Below are 18,995 nucleotides of genomic sequence, written 5' to 3'. Positions count from 1 at the left end.
CTCCTTATATATATATATATATATATATATATATATATATATATATATATATATATATATATATATATATATATCCTTACGTCAGTGCTCCAGCCCATTCCTTCTTAACCATTTCGCTCTTCTTGTCTGATACCTGGTGGTCAAGGGAAGGCAGGATTCGGTTACGACTGTCGACGGTGCCGTAATCAGTTACTATTGGTTGCCTTTTACAGTTACACACAATTTATTTTAAACTGGTAATTCCAGACTCAACAATAAATAAAAATACCATACGTTATTAATGAAGGAATAAAAAACTGTGTAGATAATAGTGTCTTCAGTGAGTTACAATTTTGCAAATCACCATTAAATGCAGATACAGCAGACAATGTTCTAAAAGCAACCCACTCTGATCCGAGCAGATGGCCTTACACGCCAGGAATGGCAATAAATTAAGAACTGTTAAAAACTCGCTTCAACTTACAAACTACTGGTTCTGACATATCAAAGATAAGTCGCCACAAACACAGCAGAAGGCATCAAACGCCAGGAATGGCCGTAAATAAGGTTTTGAAGGCTTACTGCCCAAATACAAATACCAAATTAGAATTTATGACAAATGACCACAATCACAGCTGAAGGCCTTGCACGCCAGCAACGGCAATAATATCAAAAATTTAGAAACCTGCTGTAAAACAGTAAATAAAATAGCAAAGGTTAATAAAAAACAAGCAACTGATCACCAAACGGGTGAAATAAGATGATGGTAAACTTTGTAACACAATCCTTAACATCCACTGGACACTACACTGCTAGATTTATTCCAAAAGGCGATCAGAACTATTAACTAGACATATATAACCTTTAATGTAGGCATTACAAGGTATTGTAATAAATAATACAATAATAAAACACAAGGACTAGTACATCAGTTCCTTAACTGATTGAGGCAGATTATACCCGCAGAAGGCGTGGACTGAAGGAGCGTTACACTGAACTACTGGCCATCAGACCTCATTTAGAAAGGAATCGACCTCTCAGAAGGTCCGGCAACAAACACTTTCGCGAGCGATGAGACAGGCAGCGAAGAGTTGCATTCACTTCACAAGATGGTAGCTCAGACTAGTGCCAGTCTAACGAATGACTAATGATAATCTTGCTGAAGCTACCTGACGTCCAATAAACCAAATGCAACGATGGAACAATACGCCAAAGCCGGAACCGGCGGTCTGCACTATGTCCCCAGAATACTGTCTTCAGAGTGCCCAGAACGAGAAAGGAATCACTACTTGAATCCAAATGCACTCATCTTAAAGCTTGCTGGATCCGGTTTACGACGAGGTCGTGCACTCTCGTGACCACAGCCCTCCCATCCGGCAGTCCACGCGTGCTGCCAGCAGTCCCGGCGTGTTCTGGCACTGAGCAGACCTGGCTCCTCCTGGGTCCCCAACCGAACTGGCCACCCACACGACCCATAAAAACAACGACGTCGCCCTAAAGATCGGGCAACTGTTACTACATACCAATAACCGCCGCTGCTGCCACTAGCGGGCAGAACACGCGCCAGTCAACACAAGAAGAAGACAAACAACCGCAACCATCCAACTAAACGATACCGTCTGGCCTCCAAGAAAGGGCGGAAACCGACAACAGCACCAACGCGAGTAGCAGCACAGCTCACTGTCACTCATCTTTAGACGTTTATTTTTCCTTTAGCCTGCTTCGTTCACTGCAGTTTCATATTTTCTCCTTTCATCAGTTAAATTCAATATCTTCTGTACTCTCCAAGGATTTATATTAGGCTTTCTCTCTTTAACCATTTAATTCTCTGCCTTCTTCACTATTTCATTACTGAAAGCTCTCCTTTCGTATTCTGCTGTATTTGTTTCCCCAGTTTCATTCAGTCGTTGTCAAATGCTCCCTTTAAAACTCTCAACAACCTCTGGTTTCTTAAAAAATTTATAAAAATCATATTCCTGTTTTCAATGTGCAACTTTAAACGCTGCGCTGTGGTGTCGAAACTTGTTGATAGGGTGTATCCCACGTATTTTTCTCCGTTGTTTATATTGTCCTTGAGTTAAATAGCAGACAGTAACCACTTCTAGTTCATAATTTTTGAAGTCATAATTGGAACAACAGCGATCTTCTTCCGTAATCTAACAAAATCTGTCTGGATGCCAACAGGCGTTCCAGTTGTTCCAATTACGTTTTCAAAAACGAATACTAGCCTATTGCCTAGTCACGGATCTGTAACTTTAATAAAATTTCGAAGGGATGAGGACAGAAACCTGTTGCGGTCTAGACTGACTGGTTCTTGTTAGGTTAAGTCAGCTTCAGGCACAGCCACAAGAAGTACTGACTGGCGTCAGCGGCTATGAGTGACGTAGAATTGAAATTCGTCAGGCTCTGTCTCAGTCCTTCTTGGTGTGGCAACCATCACTAACAACAAGTTGCCAGTGATGGCTGCTCTTTTGTGAATGCATTCTATAGCAGTGCACTGAAATTAGTGAAAAACTCACTATTGTTTCAACACACCACTACCAGTAGTATACTGGCCTACTTATGGAGCTGTGAATACTGCAATGAATGCTCTGGCAGTCACTGCTGGATATCGGTGCTACCTCTGTACCAAAACTGGCCTTCAGCAAGGCTAAATACTAGCTCTTAATCTATTTCACGTTTCAACTTCTGAAATGCCTTACAGAAATTCCCATATGATTTTTTATTTTATTTATTTACTCGATCGGCATTTACAAGGCGAAATATTAAACTGCGGCATTAAAGCAGTAAAATGACACATTCAGCATTACTTAATTACATAATTCAAAATACACCAGTTCACCATTAAAACCATACACAGTGCACTGGATGAAGTGGACCATTGATTGGTTGAGTCCACATTCGCGCTGAGGATCGTTCGCGAGGCCCCATGTCGTCATCATATGCCTGCATCTTCCGAGCCCCTTCCTCACGCGGTTCAGCGTAGTCCATAATCTTCTGGGAAGCTTAAAGCCCTCTATACTGAGGACATGGCAATAGTTATCTACACAAAACATTTGGATAATGTGGAACGCTTTCAGGCAGCAGATCTGAAAAAGCTGAATAAATATTTTAATAAATGTCAAATATACCCTAATGCAGCCCAAACAAGAAGTTCCGCATTCCATCTCAAAGACCATCTCAAAGACCACCTAACAGACGCTTAGCTGAATGTTTCAATTTACAAAAAATAAACCACAGCAATCATCCAAAATACCTTGTCACCACTCTTCACGCTTGTCTGCGTTACAAAAAATAGCTGCAGCAAACTGGATCAAAACTGAAGACCAGAAATAATATAATCACAATATTAGCGTGGGGAGAGCAAGTACATATCCTACGCACCGCCGCACAATCCCTAGTGGATTCAGCTCCTGAATAAAATCCACCAATTTTCCACAGGAGCGAATATACCAACAAAATAGATTCTCATCCAAACAAGTCAATGCGGATTATAAATAGAACCCTGAATCTCTCGCCAACACTTTGCCCTTACAGACACCGCTCCGCCATTCCTCAGATGAATACGGACCACAATTACACAACGGAACAAATTTTCTTTCCATACTCCCAAGAGTACTTCCAATATATATCCTACTAGATAACACACCACGATCACGCCTTAAGTCCTGCAGATCTGTGTGGGAAGGTGTACTTTTCCATCTTCAACTCTTTCTTTTGGATCGAGTATGAAAAGAGAGTTGTAAGTCTAACAAATTTTCCATGATAGTGGCTACGAAGCTCCTACTATACCAACGACAGGGTACAAATTACCCTGTACGGAGATGGAGCGTCGCCGATAGCGTGGAACTTGAGTACGGAGAATCAGAGCAAGCTAACAGTGCTTCGAGAGAAGAAGCGTAGGCTGGGAAATGGACTAACGTCCTGGGAACTACAGTTCAAACTGTTAGCAGGGCAGCGAACAATGACATTGATCTAACAATGTGAAATGCTTTGTCAAAGCTATTTCTCCGTGTAATTTATGATTTTTATTTATTTATTTATTTTGTTGAATTTGTTATTTTCAATTTTTCATTGCGAAATTAGTGACTTGTAACCTATTATTTCTTTTCTAAGAATAGTTATTTGGTTTTTTATTTCTTCTGTAAAACTTTTAATTTTGATCTCTCAGATATTGGATTGTCAAACGGCAAATGAAAACATATTATGAAACTTTATGCCTGTATGTATGTTGCATATCTCCTCCAAAACCACTGGATCGATTTCAACCAAACTTGGTATACATACTACTCATTATCCGGAAAGAAATACTGTGGGGATAAGAACCAGCAACCTGTTATTCGGCTAGGGGTGATAAAGTGAAAGGAGAAGAGAGTTGGAGGTGATGGACTGACAAAGAGTGGGAAGTAGGAGATAGGGGAAGAAGGAGATGGGCTAAGAGAAGGGAATGTGGAAATGTACTGAAAGGGAAGAAATGGGCATGGAGAGGGGAGAGGAGAGGTGGACAAAGGAAGGAAAGGGGAGGAGATGGACAGAGAGAGGGGAGAGAAGGAGATCGTCAGAGAAAGGGGGAGGAGAAGGCAATTCTGGAGAGAGAGGAGGATGAAATGGACAGAGAAGGGGAAGAAGAGGAAGTGGACAAAGAAAGGAAAGAGGGGCAGAGAAAGGAGGAAAGAGATGGGCAGAGAGTGGGAGGAGAAAGAGATGAACAGAGAGAGAGAAGGGTGAGAGGAACAGAGAGAGGTATGGAGGGGATGGACTAATAGAAGATTAGAATAAATACACACCCCGGCAACGCTGGATACTCAGTTAGTATTAAATAAAATCGCTGACATCAGTTGGTCTACAGCACGCATCTCCTTGCTCTTGATCCGTTTCCGACCCCTTCAACGCTACTGAAACGGCGTTTTGTGTCTGACTTGCTTCAAGAGTCCAGAACTGCGAAACAGTGTATTCCACGTTTCCGCAGTGTGGAGAAGTTTTGTTGATCATTAACAGTGATTTCTTCTTTAAGTTTCCTCTTTCCGCGATTATGCTAAGCTTTTGCATGCTAATGTAATGATGACAGCTCGAGTCAGTTTTCCTCTAAACTACTCAATGGTATTTAACTGAAACACTGAAACGCAAATCTTAGAAACAGCAGCCACAAGATGCACAGCCTTCCTCTATTAATTTCTGGTGAGAAGTGTAACGGAAAAACAGAAGAGTGCACCGTTGCTGTGGCATTTTTATATTGACTCATCAACGAGCTGAACAGAAAATAGAACGAGCGATATTGGCACCACCCTCTCTGCCATGCATAGGGTGATTATGAGCCACCAGAGAGACAGCTCGTTGGACCTCCATCAAGCTGCCACTGGGCGTTTGAAAGACGGCAGCTGAAGAATTCATGGCCCACGCTCGGTCAGCTGTCAACACTGTGAACAGCTCTTACGCGTGCGGCCGTCTATTGAATAACACACGATCTGTTCCCAAGTCACGAGACATCACTCACAGCAACGTCAACCCAATAGTCTTCACCGTAGTTCAGCGGTGTTCTTCTCACACAGATTTCATTCTGCACGTGGTAAGAAAAACAGTGCAAATCTAGTATTTAAAAAAACTTTATAATATATTTACTGTTCTTCAGTGCTGTCCATGAATGTAGCTTAAGAGTCGAAGAACAGGAAAGGATGGCAGTAGCTGAAAACGGAATTAGAGAGGATTGTTATTCGAACTATACATTGGGTAAGCAGTAAAAGAAACCAAGGAGAAATTCAGAAAGGGAATTAAAGTCCAGGGAGAAGAAATAAAATCTGTAGGACGTGGACACCACACTGTAATTACGTAAGGCGTGTTTCTCACTGAGGCGATGCGATACACAGTGCGACCCGTGACATGACGCACACTCAACCTGCGTTGGTGGAGCAGTAATTCATTATTTCGCTCTGCAAATACAAAATTGAATCACACCACTACCATATTTCTACAGCCGTCGTTGTTCTTATTTTCGATATACATCTGGCAAAATAAGAGAGACAAGAACCGCCTCCTGTCTGTTATCTGTTTTCTTCTCCTTTTCATAGTTAAGCAGCTCCTGTTGTTTGTTCGAAGTATATTTGAAATAATAACTCGAAATTTTGATTTAGTCTATGTTTTATTTGTCACAAACGACACCACTATCTTTCACTAATGACATATACAGGGTGTTTCCGTAAGAACGTGCAAAAATGTAACAGGACATAGACAGTGCTCCACTGGATAATTTGAGGAAGGGAACCTGGAATCGGAGAAGCCAGATTAAGGAGATATGGAAGTAAATTTGTCTACTGCTTTGTCTAGCATTACTGTTTTCCAGATTTACAACTAACATGCGTACAAGTTTACAAGTGCTGTGCTTTTTATTTATATGTACATTCTTTGTATCCTGCAAGGAAACAAGGAGGACGAGCCTGATTACTAATAAGTCAAGATGCAGGTTTTGTCTACTTTACTTGTTCATAAAGCGGCTCTGTTGTATTATGTTTACATTGTCCCATGATAGAACGTGCTATAAATCAACGACAGACCTATTCACTATTCAGTGCTATTCAGAGAGTTCCGGTACATACGATGGAGCAACACCGGTAAAGTTCCACGGAAATCACTAGCATGCATCTTGTGAATGTGGAAGCACGTTACAATGCTCTCGCTGTTTAAAGGCTGTACAGGGAACGATATACTAACAGGTGTCATCTGTCACGAGGAGCGTTTATTTATCTCGAACGACGAATGCGGAAGACTGATTCATTGGAATGAAGAAACGAGGGACCTGGCAACACGAGGACGACTCGCACACCCGACTCTGAAGAGGAGGGGCTGGAATCTGTTGCAGCAGACCCCACTATAAGTACTGGTCGTATTGCTCGTGAAATGGACGCTGGGCATACTAGCGTGTGTGGCTCACCCTCAACGAGTCCACGCAATGCTTTTGACTGACTTTGTACCATGGGTCGCATTGTGTCAATGGTTGCTCTAACAATCGATTTATCGATCAGATTTCCTCCAAAACGTGCCGTTTACTGACGAGACTTCATTTGATCGTGATGGGATTTCGGACAGCACGAATAGCCATGTGTGGGATGAGGAAAACCAACACGCTGTAGTAGAGTCACGCCTTCAAGTACGTCTTGCTGTGAATATCTGGTTCGGAATTGCAGGCGACAGTCTCATTAGGCTATATCTTCTACCAGGCCGTGTAAATCGCCACCTCAAAGTTCGTGAACGGATATGGATTCAACATGACGGTGTACCGCCTCACTGCAGTGTGGATGCCTGCAATCATCTCAATGATGTATTTCTTGGTCACTGGATCGGAAAGAGAGGTCCTATTCCGTGGCCTGCAAGGTCACCTTGGCCTGAATCCCCTTGATTATTTCCTGTGGTGATGTCTAAAGTCGTATGAGACCCCAGTGTATAAGCAGATGGAATTAGTTGGCAGAATTGTATGTGATTCGGAACACACCAGGGATATTAATCAAGGTGCGTCAGAATCTTGTTCGTCGATGTCATGATTGCATTGAGGGGTTGGATTGGGTTGTTTTGGGGAAGAGACCAAACTGCGAGGTCATCGGTCTCATCGGATTAGGGAAGGACGGGGAAGGAAGTGGGCCGTGCCGGCGAGTGTGGCCGAGCGGCTCTACGCGCTTCAGTCTGGAACCGCGCGGCCTCTACGGTTGCAGGTTCAAATCCTGCCTGGGGCATGGATGTGTGTGATGTCCTTAGGCTGGTTAAGTTTAAGTAGTTCTAAGTTCTAGGGGACTGATGACCTCGGATGTTAAGTCCCATAGTGCTCAGAGTCATTTGAAGTCGGTCGTGCCCTTTCAAAGAAACCATCCTGGTATTTGGGGCGATTTAGGGAAATCACGGAAAACCTAAATAAGGACGGCCGGACGTGGGATTGAACCGTCGTCCTCCCGAATGCGAGTTCAGTGTGCCACCCACTGCGCCACCCCGTGAGGTTTGTAGTGAGGATGGTGGTCGTCAGTTTCAGCACACTTTGTTAGATGCGGCACAAATGGTACGTTTATTGTTTCAATGACGTAATGTAAATAAAAAAGTACGCAGTAATGTGATTTTATCCTTATTATCTCATTAAGCAGGCTTCTACGACTCCAGGTTCCCTGCCTGAAATTGTTCAGTGGAGCATCCTGTACGTCCTGTCAAATTTTTGCACGCTGTTACGGAAATTCCGTGTAGAGTTTTGTTGTGCCTCAGTGCTCATAACGTTGGAACAATATCAGTTTGGTGAAGTGTCGATTTCCGCAGCGTGCGCGTGCCGTAATGTGCTCATTTGCACGATAGAGAAAAAGTTGAAGTTTGCAGTCTGAATTTCTTTAATGAAGATTCATGTTTTCTAGCGGGATGCAAGTTTTGCATTTTGTTTCGTACAGTCACAGTCCTAAGTTACCAGACTTATCTGCTCTCCGACAAAGATTCTGAATCTGACGACTATTAACGCAAGTAATCAATTAACTTAAATTTGCCATCCGCAGTAGAAGTGATTCAGCATTGGTATCATTACTTTTAATCATCCTTTCCATTTCCTATTCCTGCGACGGTCATTTTGATTTGTCCCGAATTGCGAGCAATTAGACTTCGGCAGGAAGGAAGGAAGAAAGATTGTGCTTAACGTCCCGTCCACATCGAGGTTGTTAGAGACGAAGCACAAGCTCGGATAAGGGAAGGACGGGGAAGGAAATCGGCCGTGCACTTTCGGAGGAACCATCCCGGTATTTGCCTGGAGCGATTTCCAGAAATCACGGAAAATCTAAATCTGCATGGCCGGACTCGGGTTTGAACCGTCGTCCTCCCGAATGCGAGTCCAGTGCGCTAGCCACTCCGCCACCTCGCTCGATAATTAGACTTCGGAAGAATGCAAAATCAGCATTTCAGTGTACATCTCAAAATCTTTCCTTTCTGGTCAGGATGCATTACAGTGCGCTTATAAACGTAGATGAAGCGACTTAACGTTTTCACACGGGGACAGTGATACAAAACCAACACTAATCTCTGCTGTATCGCTGGATGCAGCACGGAGTGCTGGTTGCTCCACGCAGCTGTATCGTCCGATTCATTGTGAGTGAAATTTCAAGCCATCTGATGCGCCTAAAAAGAATATTATTTCATGTAGGGGCAATTCATATCTGAAGTAAGTTTCTCAGTAAAACTTTTACTTTTGATGTAAAACAAAACTAAAATCAAGTGTTTTGGGTTTAGAGTGTGTGCACTATGCAGTCTTTCTCATTCGATTTTGAGGAAACTGTTTCGTAAAGAAAAGTGATTTTTGTGCATCTTACAGTCTAATATCACAACTTGTTAATTAACTGGTTTTCTTTTCACTATTGCCCATAGCTGTTGTGATACTTCAAAACTAAGCCAAACTGAGAGCATATTTTGAAACGTTTACTGTAAAAAATTAGGTCATACGATTCTACATATCAGATGAACAAGGGCATGCTCAAAAGTAATGCCACAAAATTTTTATGTGAAAACTCCTAAAGCTTTTTAAATAAAAAACTTTATTAAAATTCTATAACTTTATTCTTCGTATCTACATACTTATTTCTCATCCTTGTCATCCTGGTGACGAACACATTTCTCCCAACAGGGGACCAGTTCGTTAACACTATTACTGTATATTGTTAGACTTTGTTGACGGACTCACAATCTCACCTCTGGTTGCGCCGCTTCATCGCTATAAAATGAGGTCCTCGAAGCTACTCCTTAAGTTTTGGAAAAAGTTGAAAATCGAGTAGGGGCAAGTCGGGGCTGCATATAGGATCATCACCGACTATAAACCCAAGGAATCGGATTTCTGCAGATGTCGCAGCCCTCATGTATGGTCTGGCATTACGCTGAAGAATTAAACACCGTCGTGTTACACGCCACAATTCGGCGCCCTCTAGCGGCAGACGATTACGAAGTATGAAAGTTGACTGAATGATATGCATGACATGTAAACCTCAACCGATCTTGAGAACAGAATAAAAAAATCGGTGGCATTACTTTTCAGTACATTCTCGTAGCTAACGTATCTAAATCGTTTTTAATACTGGAAGGAGAGCAATATCTCTTCTCAGTCTCGAGTAAATACGTCACATATTTGGGAGCTGAATACTCTCTTTCAAATTCTGAAGGTGGCAGTTTCAAATACAGAGAGCGAAAGGCTATTTACCATTTGAAAAGAAAACAGATGGCAGTTATAAGAGTCGAGGGGCAAGAAAGGGAAGCAGTGGTTGGGAATGGAGTGAGACAGGGTTGTAACCTCTCCCCGATGTTATTCAATCTGCATATTGAGCAAGCAGTAAAGGAAACAAAAGAAAAATTCGGAGCAGGAATTAAAATCCATAGAGAAGAAATAAAAAATTTGAGGTTCGCCGATGACATTGTAATTCTGTCAGAGACAGCAAAGGACTTGGAAGAGCAGTTGAACGGAATGGACAGTGTCTTGAAAGGGTGATGCTGAGGGAATTAGATTAGGAAATGAGGCACTTAAAGTAGTAAAGGAGTTTTGCTATTTGGGGAGCAAAATAACTGATTCTGGTCGAAGTAGAGAGAATATAAAATGTAGACTGGCAATGGCAAGGAAAGCGTTTCTGAAGAAGAGAAATTTGTTAACATCGAGTATAGATTTAAGTATCAGGAAGTCGTTTTTGAAAGTATTTGTATGGAGTGTGGCCATGTATGGCGGTGAAACATTGACGATAAATAGTTTGGACAAGAAGAGAATAGAAGCTTTCGAAATGTGGTGCTAGAGAAGAATGCTGAAGATTAGATGGTTAGATCACATAACTAATGAGGAGGTATTGAATAGGATTGGGGAGAAGAGAAATTTGTGGCAAAACTTGACTAGAAGAAGGGATCGGTTGGTAGTACATATTCTGAGGCATAAAGGGATCACCAATTTAGTACTGGAGGGCAGCACGGAGGGTAAAAATAGTAAAGGGAGACCAAGAGATGAATACACTAAGCAGATTCAGAAGGATGTAGGTTGCAGTAGGTACTGGGAGATGAAGAAGCTTGCACAGGATAGAGCAGTATGGAGAGCTGCATCGAACCAGTCTCTGGACTGAAGACAACAACAACAACATTTGAGAGCTGTCCTCAACGAGCTTGGCAGCGACGGCACACACGCGGTCCCGTTGCCGACAGCTGCATCATGGATAACCATTTCGTCATGCGACCTTTAGTGCAGCGTGTCATAAAGGATAGTTTATGGCGTCTGCGAGATCTGCACTTAAGAGGTAGGAAACGACTTCAGATGAACTGAATAGATAGCAGTATGAAAAGAGGTTATAAGATGAACGTCAATAAAAGCAGAAGAAGGGCAATAGAATGTAGCCTAAGTAAATCAATGATTGCTGAGAGAAGTAGATAAGTAAACGAGAAACTGAAAACATTAAAACGAGATTTTCTACTTGGAGAGCTAAGTAAGTGACAGAAGTAAAGGCGATACAAAATGTACTCTGCCTGAAACAAGAAAAGTTTTCCTGAGAAAGAGAAACATGTTACTATCCAGTATAGCATGAAATATTAGGACATCATTTCTAAATGTATTTCTCTGGAGTGTAGCATTGCACGGAGGCGAAACTTGGACCATAAGAAGAAGGGACAGAAACTGAACAGCAGCTGCCAAAGATTAGATGGGTGGATCGTCTACCGAGTGGACAGATCACGAATCGAATCGTGGAGGAAACCAATTTTATGGCACAACGTGACTAAAAGAAGGGCTTGGTTGGTCAGACAAATCCTATAGTTAATGTGGAAATGGGAAAATTTGGGGGGGGGGGGGGGCAAAAAATGTACAGAATGATCAAGGATCGACTACAACAACCATGTTCCAGACAATGTGGGTTGTAATTAGGGTCACCACTTTCGGCAAGTCAAAAGTCGAGACACTGCCACCTTTGCCTGTCATATTCGTCATCACTACACTTACTCCCATTGCTGTTTGTATTTCCACGTAATGTACTGAAAATTTTAAATACGAATCAGACTTCGGAAAACCCTAAAAATCACCGTAATGTTAATAATGTTTTGCTCTTACGGAAAAGTGAAAGTACGAAACTCGTTCACTCGGTGATTCCATAAGTACAACCTCCTCCTCATCACAATAAGCCTATGACAACTAGGCGGGGAAACAATTGACTTTCAAACCCAGATTGTTTTGAGAGTACATATGAGACTGCGTTACAGCCAAAAGTATTGTCTGTTGTGAACTGGACTTCTTTTAATGAAGGAGAAGAAATAATGCATATTTTATTACATATTTTAATTTTATAATTTACAGTGTTAACAAAAATATGGATAAATTGTATTCACGTACAACAAGTCTGAACAAATCGTTCATAGCATTAACATGAAAATAGCACTTCACTCTCTCGTAATACGTTAGAAATACTCTTTTTCGGATAATATACATTCCGTGGCAATTGTTTCGATTCTGCTGTTTAATTTCTCTAGTTCACATCTAAGCTCCAGTTAAATATTATATCAGCATGGCATAAAGAAAATATTCTACAAGAAAAAGTTAAAGTCAGTTAATGTTGTTTTTAAAAAATCTATTCTTACAGGTATGTAACGTAGATTGGTACTGTCACGTACTCTCTTAATCCTTTGCTTAAAGTAATAATTTTAAAGACGTTTTAATCGTAGTTAAGCTTTCAATCAATATTTGTACAATGCTGTAAATCATTACATTCCAGTAAAATACAAAATTTTAGTTAAGAAAGCAAATAGCTCAGTCGGTAAGAGCATTATCCGTGGTAATCGAGATTGATGATTCGAGTTCTGATACAGCACATGGTTTTAATCTGCCAGGAAGTTAGTATTAGAGATTTTTGACGCTTGCAATTTAACAAGAGCCACACGCTACAAGAGAACATATGAATTTGGGTGAGCCTATGGTAGAATTCGGTATCGGTATCGATGAAGACTTCACGAAGCAGCCTTTCTCACGGTAAGAACTTTTTGAATCTCTAACATTCAAACAACTGTCGTGCAGTATGTGGAGAAGTGTATATTGAACACCAAAAATTTACTGTGAAGGCTATACAGCTTCTGTAATAAAAACAAATGCACAAATTCACTCTACATTCAGCTAAATTGAAGCTATGTTCGTAATGGTTATGTCTGTAATGTATTACACGGACTGTAAATCCGCCTTTGCCAATTTATAGCTACTTGAACTTCTGAATTGACTTGCGCGTTCTTCCCACTACTAACTGTGTCTCAATTTAGTCAATCTATAAAGGAAAATGTCTAAAATTACCTAAAGCTAGTGCCAGTTTTGAATTCTGTGCTTTGTTGTTAACAATTTTCTCATGGACATCGTTACTATCCATGACTGTTACTCGTGACACACTGAGCTTTTACGTCAACATCAAAAAACAATGAAGATGCAGTTGAGTCTTAACAAAAATTAGGCCATACATAGAAGGTGATGTGTAAATTGTGTTGGGACACAAATCAGACGTTAAAGACGATATAATTGAAGCAATTCCAAAAATTACGGCCACAGATGAAGGCTTCGAGAAAATGGTTATTAAAGATGACGTCATAGAAGATATGAGTAGGCTACCGTCAACGACGAGAGTGAACTACAAGAATTTGTTGAATGAAATTTTTTATCATTGAAGATAACGTGTAACACTGTCCGTCATGCGAGTATAGCAGGATCTTTTTCGCCCCTGGGTTTGATCTCCCCCAGAAACTGATGGATACGCGGGTAACATCAATTAAAGAGAAAAGTGTCGTCATATTGCAAACCGCAAAGTATATGAAGCCCTAGCACCGAGGGAAATTTTGAACAGCTGCCAAACCCCATCGTTAAGTTTGCCCTGAAAGTCCCAAACGTATCCCAAAGTCCAGAAACACAGCAGGGTTTGTTATCACAGTACTGCAGTGGCCCGAGACTGGGAGCTTCATAAGGATAAGCGAAGTGACTGCCGCGTCTAGGACATAGGGAAGATAGACAGCGAATAAAGTCTTCATATGGAAACCAATATCATAGTCAACTGCCTGGTGGATGCCGTTGAGGGCCTTCTATCCCGTAAACGATTATTTTACATTATGCATTGTTTTCAGGAATGCGTTTTTGATTATATTAGTGGAGCTTCGTTCGTCATTTGGTTGCACAGAAGAATATCTAAAAGAAAGCAATCTTTCTTTCGAAATGTAAAGTTGTTTTAAAAATATTAAAGTTTTAGTAACAGACATTTTGGTATAACATCACTAAATAGTGTGCTAAATTTACAGAGTGATGTAGTCACCCTCACGATTACAGTCATGGATCATGGGGTGTGTGCGCAGTAGTCAACTGCCACGCTGACGTCACAGCTGGCCCAGTCACCACTCACTAACCCGCCACTGACGTAACCTACATCGTTGTCATTACGTTTTTCAGTGATGTTTTTGAGTGAATACAAGCTCGCTTAGGAGAGTGTGAGTTCTTGTCGGTGAATGACGATTAAGTGCAGCCACACTACTGAAGGGTTCTGAGACTAAATTTTAAATCGCTTTCAACGAAAAATAATGGTTCGTTGTGAGATACACCGACAACTGTGGACAACGATATACGTTATTACCTAAGAACAATTAGACGAAACGTAAACAGCCAAATGTTCGTAAAAGGGACCATTCGTTTCCAGTTGCTAAAGCTTGTGTGTGCTCAGTACCTTCTGCTGTTCGGATTAGGACAGAAATTTAATAAGTAAACTGCTCAAGCTGCCTCCGAAATGCAAATTCTTATATCACCCATCCTTCAGAACTGACTTTGGAGGTATTAATGAGCCCAAAAATGAGAGGAAAATTCGGTCACAAAAACTGAGTTACCTTTACGAAGTACAAGAAATTTTACAGGTAATTATATTACCAACTAATGAAAATGTACTAGTAGAGAAATCATTATTGCGAAAACAAACTGTGCTCGAAATTTAACTGTACTTGATTGTACCAACAATTATAATTTATGGAGAAAAATAAAAGAACTTAGGCGGAGAGCGGAGATTTATGAACGCCGAGTTACTTAAAACATTATCAAAAAGCGTTTGAGGGTTCTTCTTCTGACTGTTAACAAGTAGTTATGAAAGGATAGTTAACTACTTGGTTATGTGGAGATACTGCAAGGTCTGACATTAATGTCGCATATCCTATAAAGCGTTGTGTTTCTAAATAAAGGTACGTTTTCTTTAGTTAACAATGCAATAACAATAATAATAAACTAAAATATGAAAAATCCCAGATCTATTCAAAATTATGTTTCAGTAAACCATACGTGCGCATTGTACCTATAAGCTTCGATGTGGTGCCGCAGGCGAAAGAATCATTGGCGATGTCACCAATCACAGCACACATGCGCGTGATACCAGCCGTTTATTTAAATAGCCATTGATACCCTGCAGATGCTACCGATATTCTATTTAAAAGTGTTTCTTTCTGCATAAATATTACGACTTTACTGGGAAAAATCGTTACATCTCTAACACGTAAAAGTAAGTTGCAGAAATTTCTGAATTATTAGTTACGTTATCTTCTTTTTCTTTATCCGTTCGTCATACGGACTTTGTAACCTCTTTTTACGTAACCACCAATACTAGTAACAGTTTTTTTCACTCATGAAGTACAATGAAGTATTTGGACCTTCTAAGGCAGATAATTACACAAAGCTACGCAGTAAACATTTACTGCCTGTTGTAATATTTGAAGTGTTTGGCGTCGGAAGAAATCTAAAACCATTAGTTATAAATTTTCCTTTGCATTCAGTACATGAAGGAAACTAAAGTGAGCTCATAGTTCAGAAAAGTACACAAGAAGAGTTACAAGAAGAGTTATTTCCAGTGGACAGCAGAATGAAAGACTCATTTTACCTGCACTTTTTTTTCGACGTAACTAAAGCAAAATGCTTTTGAAACGATAAATTGTTTATATGATCTTAGTCACTACATTTCATCTTTATCCAATAATATAGCTATTCTGTTCCTTTCCATAACAACCTTTCAGAATGTGTAGCAGACTTAGCAAAAAACATATGTCAATACCTATATTACGGAAAAAAATCTCGACGTTATGCTTATAAATGGATGCCATTTCTGCTTTTATTTATTTTTTTACACTGTATGGGTATTTTTGAGGAATCGTCTGAAATCGACGTACTGTCTGTTAAACTAAAGAGCAGTTGAAACTTCCTGGCAGATCAAAACTGTGTGCCGGACCGAGACACGAGCTCGGGACCTTTGCCTTTCGCAGGCAAGTGCTGTAACTTTTTTTTTTTCATTTCATTTTGCTCTATATTCGTTGAATTTGTTCGTGGCGGACTTCCGATGACACTCGTTCACGTTATTCGTTGATCCATTCACTCAGTTTTTTATTACAGAGGGTACTCAACCCCTCTGACCGAACACGCTGAGCACCATCTGAGACACCCAAGCACGACTCACGACCCGTCCTCGCAGCTTCAATTCTGTTAGAGCACTTGCCCGCGAAAGGCAAATGTCCCGAGTTCGAGTCTCGGTCCGGCACACAGTTTTAATTTGCCAGCAAGTTTCATATCAGCGCACACTGCGCTGCAGAGTGAAAAATCTCATTCTGTAAAGAATAATTGCTTCCCGTCATTTGTGAACGGTGAACGTGATGGTACACTGTACAACAAGAAACAGGGACTTAAGATAAACCAATTCTGAAGCTTGAAAACACTATGTACAGAAAGACCTTAAACACAAATTTTCAAATTTATTTATTTATGCTTTCACCTGACAGAACATCAGAACGGTCACCATCGCATTATTATTGGGAATTTTGCAGAAATTGCATACGAAATATTAATAGGGTACGTCGGTCAATAGTATAAATAAACTCTAGATTTCAGTTAGCAATGAGACATCATCTAGCAATGACAAAAACTGTGTTATCAGCCGAATTTCGGATAACGAACAGGACTACGCCACTGAATAGGACAGGTGACGCACTTCCGTGTTTTAAGCAGTTCCTGTGACAAATAACTACCGCGGCGCATTGACTACGCCATGCGCATAGAACTGAACCATAAGGATGAAGAGAGAAGTATTGTATTGTACCAATTACTTACTATCGAGACATCTGGAGGTTGGTCTGAGTGGTTATCGCGATGGGCAGAATATCGTTATACTTACGAGAAATCAGTCGCTAGACTTATGTGATCTGACAGTGAGAATGGATTCAACAGTGTATATTATAGAAGCATATGAACAGTGCTGTAAAGTAAGCAAATGAAGCTATTGATATGATCTAATGTGAAACGTTAGATAGCACACTGTATTTTCAACTACTGTAGCACAAATTTAATTACAGTCTACTTCGGATTCCATCGAGAAAAAAATGGTCTTAAGTACAATTCTGCATAATAATTATCAGAAACTTACAACAAACAAAGTACCATTTTTCTGCTTAACTCTGGACCGAAAAATTACGCTGTCTAAATAACATCTGAAGAAACTCAATATTTCAGGGTTACTGAACACAAATTTCGGAATGTACAGTTGTATGATAGTAGGTCGGTTTGTACAAGTCATAGTCAAAGCTATTGTCAATGAGGTATCAAGCCTAATGACTTACACTAAACCCAGATATACACGGTGTTAGCGGCGTAAATGCAGATATTGTGTAGCTGTAACTGTACCACTAACGAACAGTGCCTCTCAGTATAGGTCTACCATTTTGGGTTCACACTGCAACACCTGGCCTGCTGTCCAGGGGAAAATAATTACAAAAAAAAAAAAAATAGGGCTGCGGAAGCTGGATGTTGTTTCTGCGACATTACATAAAGATTTGGCAGGAATGTAGCCACCGTACATGATTTCTGGCATTGGGTGTCACGGCAATGCACGGTCGCAAGAACACTGGGCTGCAAACAGCCACGTATCACTACCAAGAGGGAAGACTATTGTGTTCGGCTTATGGTTCTGTCCCACCGAACTTCATCTCTGCAGCAGCAGGTTCAGCAGCAGCTGATACCATAGAGACACAACGAAGTGTTAGAAATCGGTTACTTTGAGAACAGCTCCAAGCCATTCGCCCACAGCGTGCATTTCACTGACCCGAAACCAGCGCCATTTGGGACTTCAATCGTGTCAAGCGAGAGCCCATTGGAGGGTGGAATGGAGGTATATCGCGTTTTCTGATGAAAGATGGTTCTGCATCAGTGCCAGCGATGGCTGTGTGTTGGTTTGGTCAGAAGGAGGTTAGTTCAGGGTCTGCAATCAACTTGTCTTCGTGCTACACATTAGACCTACACCTGGATTTATGGTGTAGGATACAGTTTCAAATGACAGCAGGAGCACTCTCGTGGTTGTCTCACGCATACTGACTGCAAATTTCTTCGTCAGTATGGTAATTCGACCTGTTGTATTGCTTTTCACGAACAGCATTCCAGGGGATGTTTTCCAACGGGATAACGCTCGCCCACACACCGCTGTTATAACCCGACATGCTCTTCAGAGTGTCGACATTTCCCCTTGGCCTGCTCGATCACCAGACCTGTCTCCAATCGAGCCCATGTGGCACACCATCGAATGACAGCTCCAGCGTCACCTGCAATCGGCATTAACTGTCCCTGTATTGATCGGCCAGATGCAACAGGCATGGAACTCCAACCCACAAATTGACATAGAGCACCTGTACACCACAATGCATGCACGTTTCCATTCAATACTCTGGGGCTTACACAGGATATTAATGTAGCATTTGCAATTGCTTAGTGATCTTGGAAATATTTTACCTAGACTAATTCATTCCCGACACTTCATTACTCTACATTACTTACTTTTTGTGTTAAGATTTTTCCGTTGTTGTATATTCCTTATGAGAACATAGTGTTGTGGCTCCTGCACAAAAGGAAAACTTCTAGCCGGATGTGTTGGAATCCAACTGCAGCAAGATCAAGCCCTGTCAAGACTGAGATCAATCGTTTCGTGATATATTGCTGTTCACGTTGGGCGGGATCTCGCGATTCTCATATGTTT

Source organism: Schistocerca cancellata, chromosome 9 (genome assembly GCF_023864275.1).
Source record: "Schistocerca cancellata isolate TAMUIC-IGC-003103 chromosome 9, iqSchCanc2.1, whole genome shotgun sequence".
NCBI classification, from domain to species: domain Eukaryota; kingdom Metazoa; phylum Arthropoda; class Insecta; order Orthoptera; family Acrididae; genus Schistocerca; species Schistocerca cancellata.
This window is presented reverse-complemented; position numbering follows the sequence as displayed.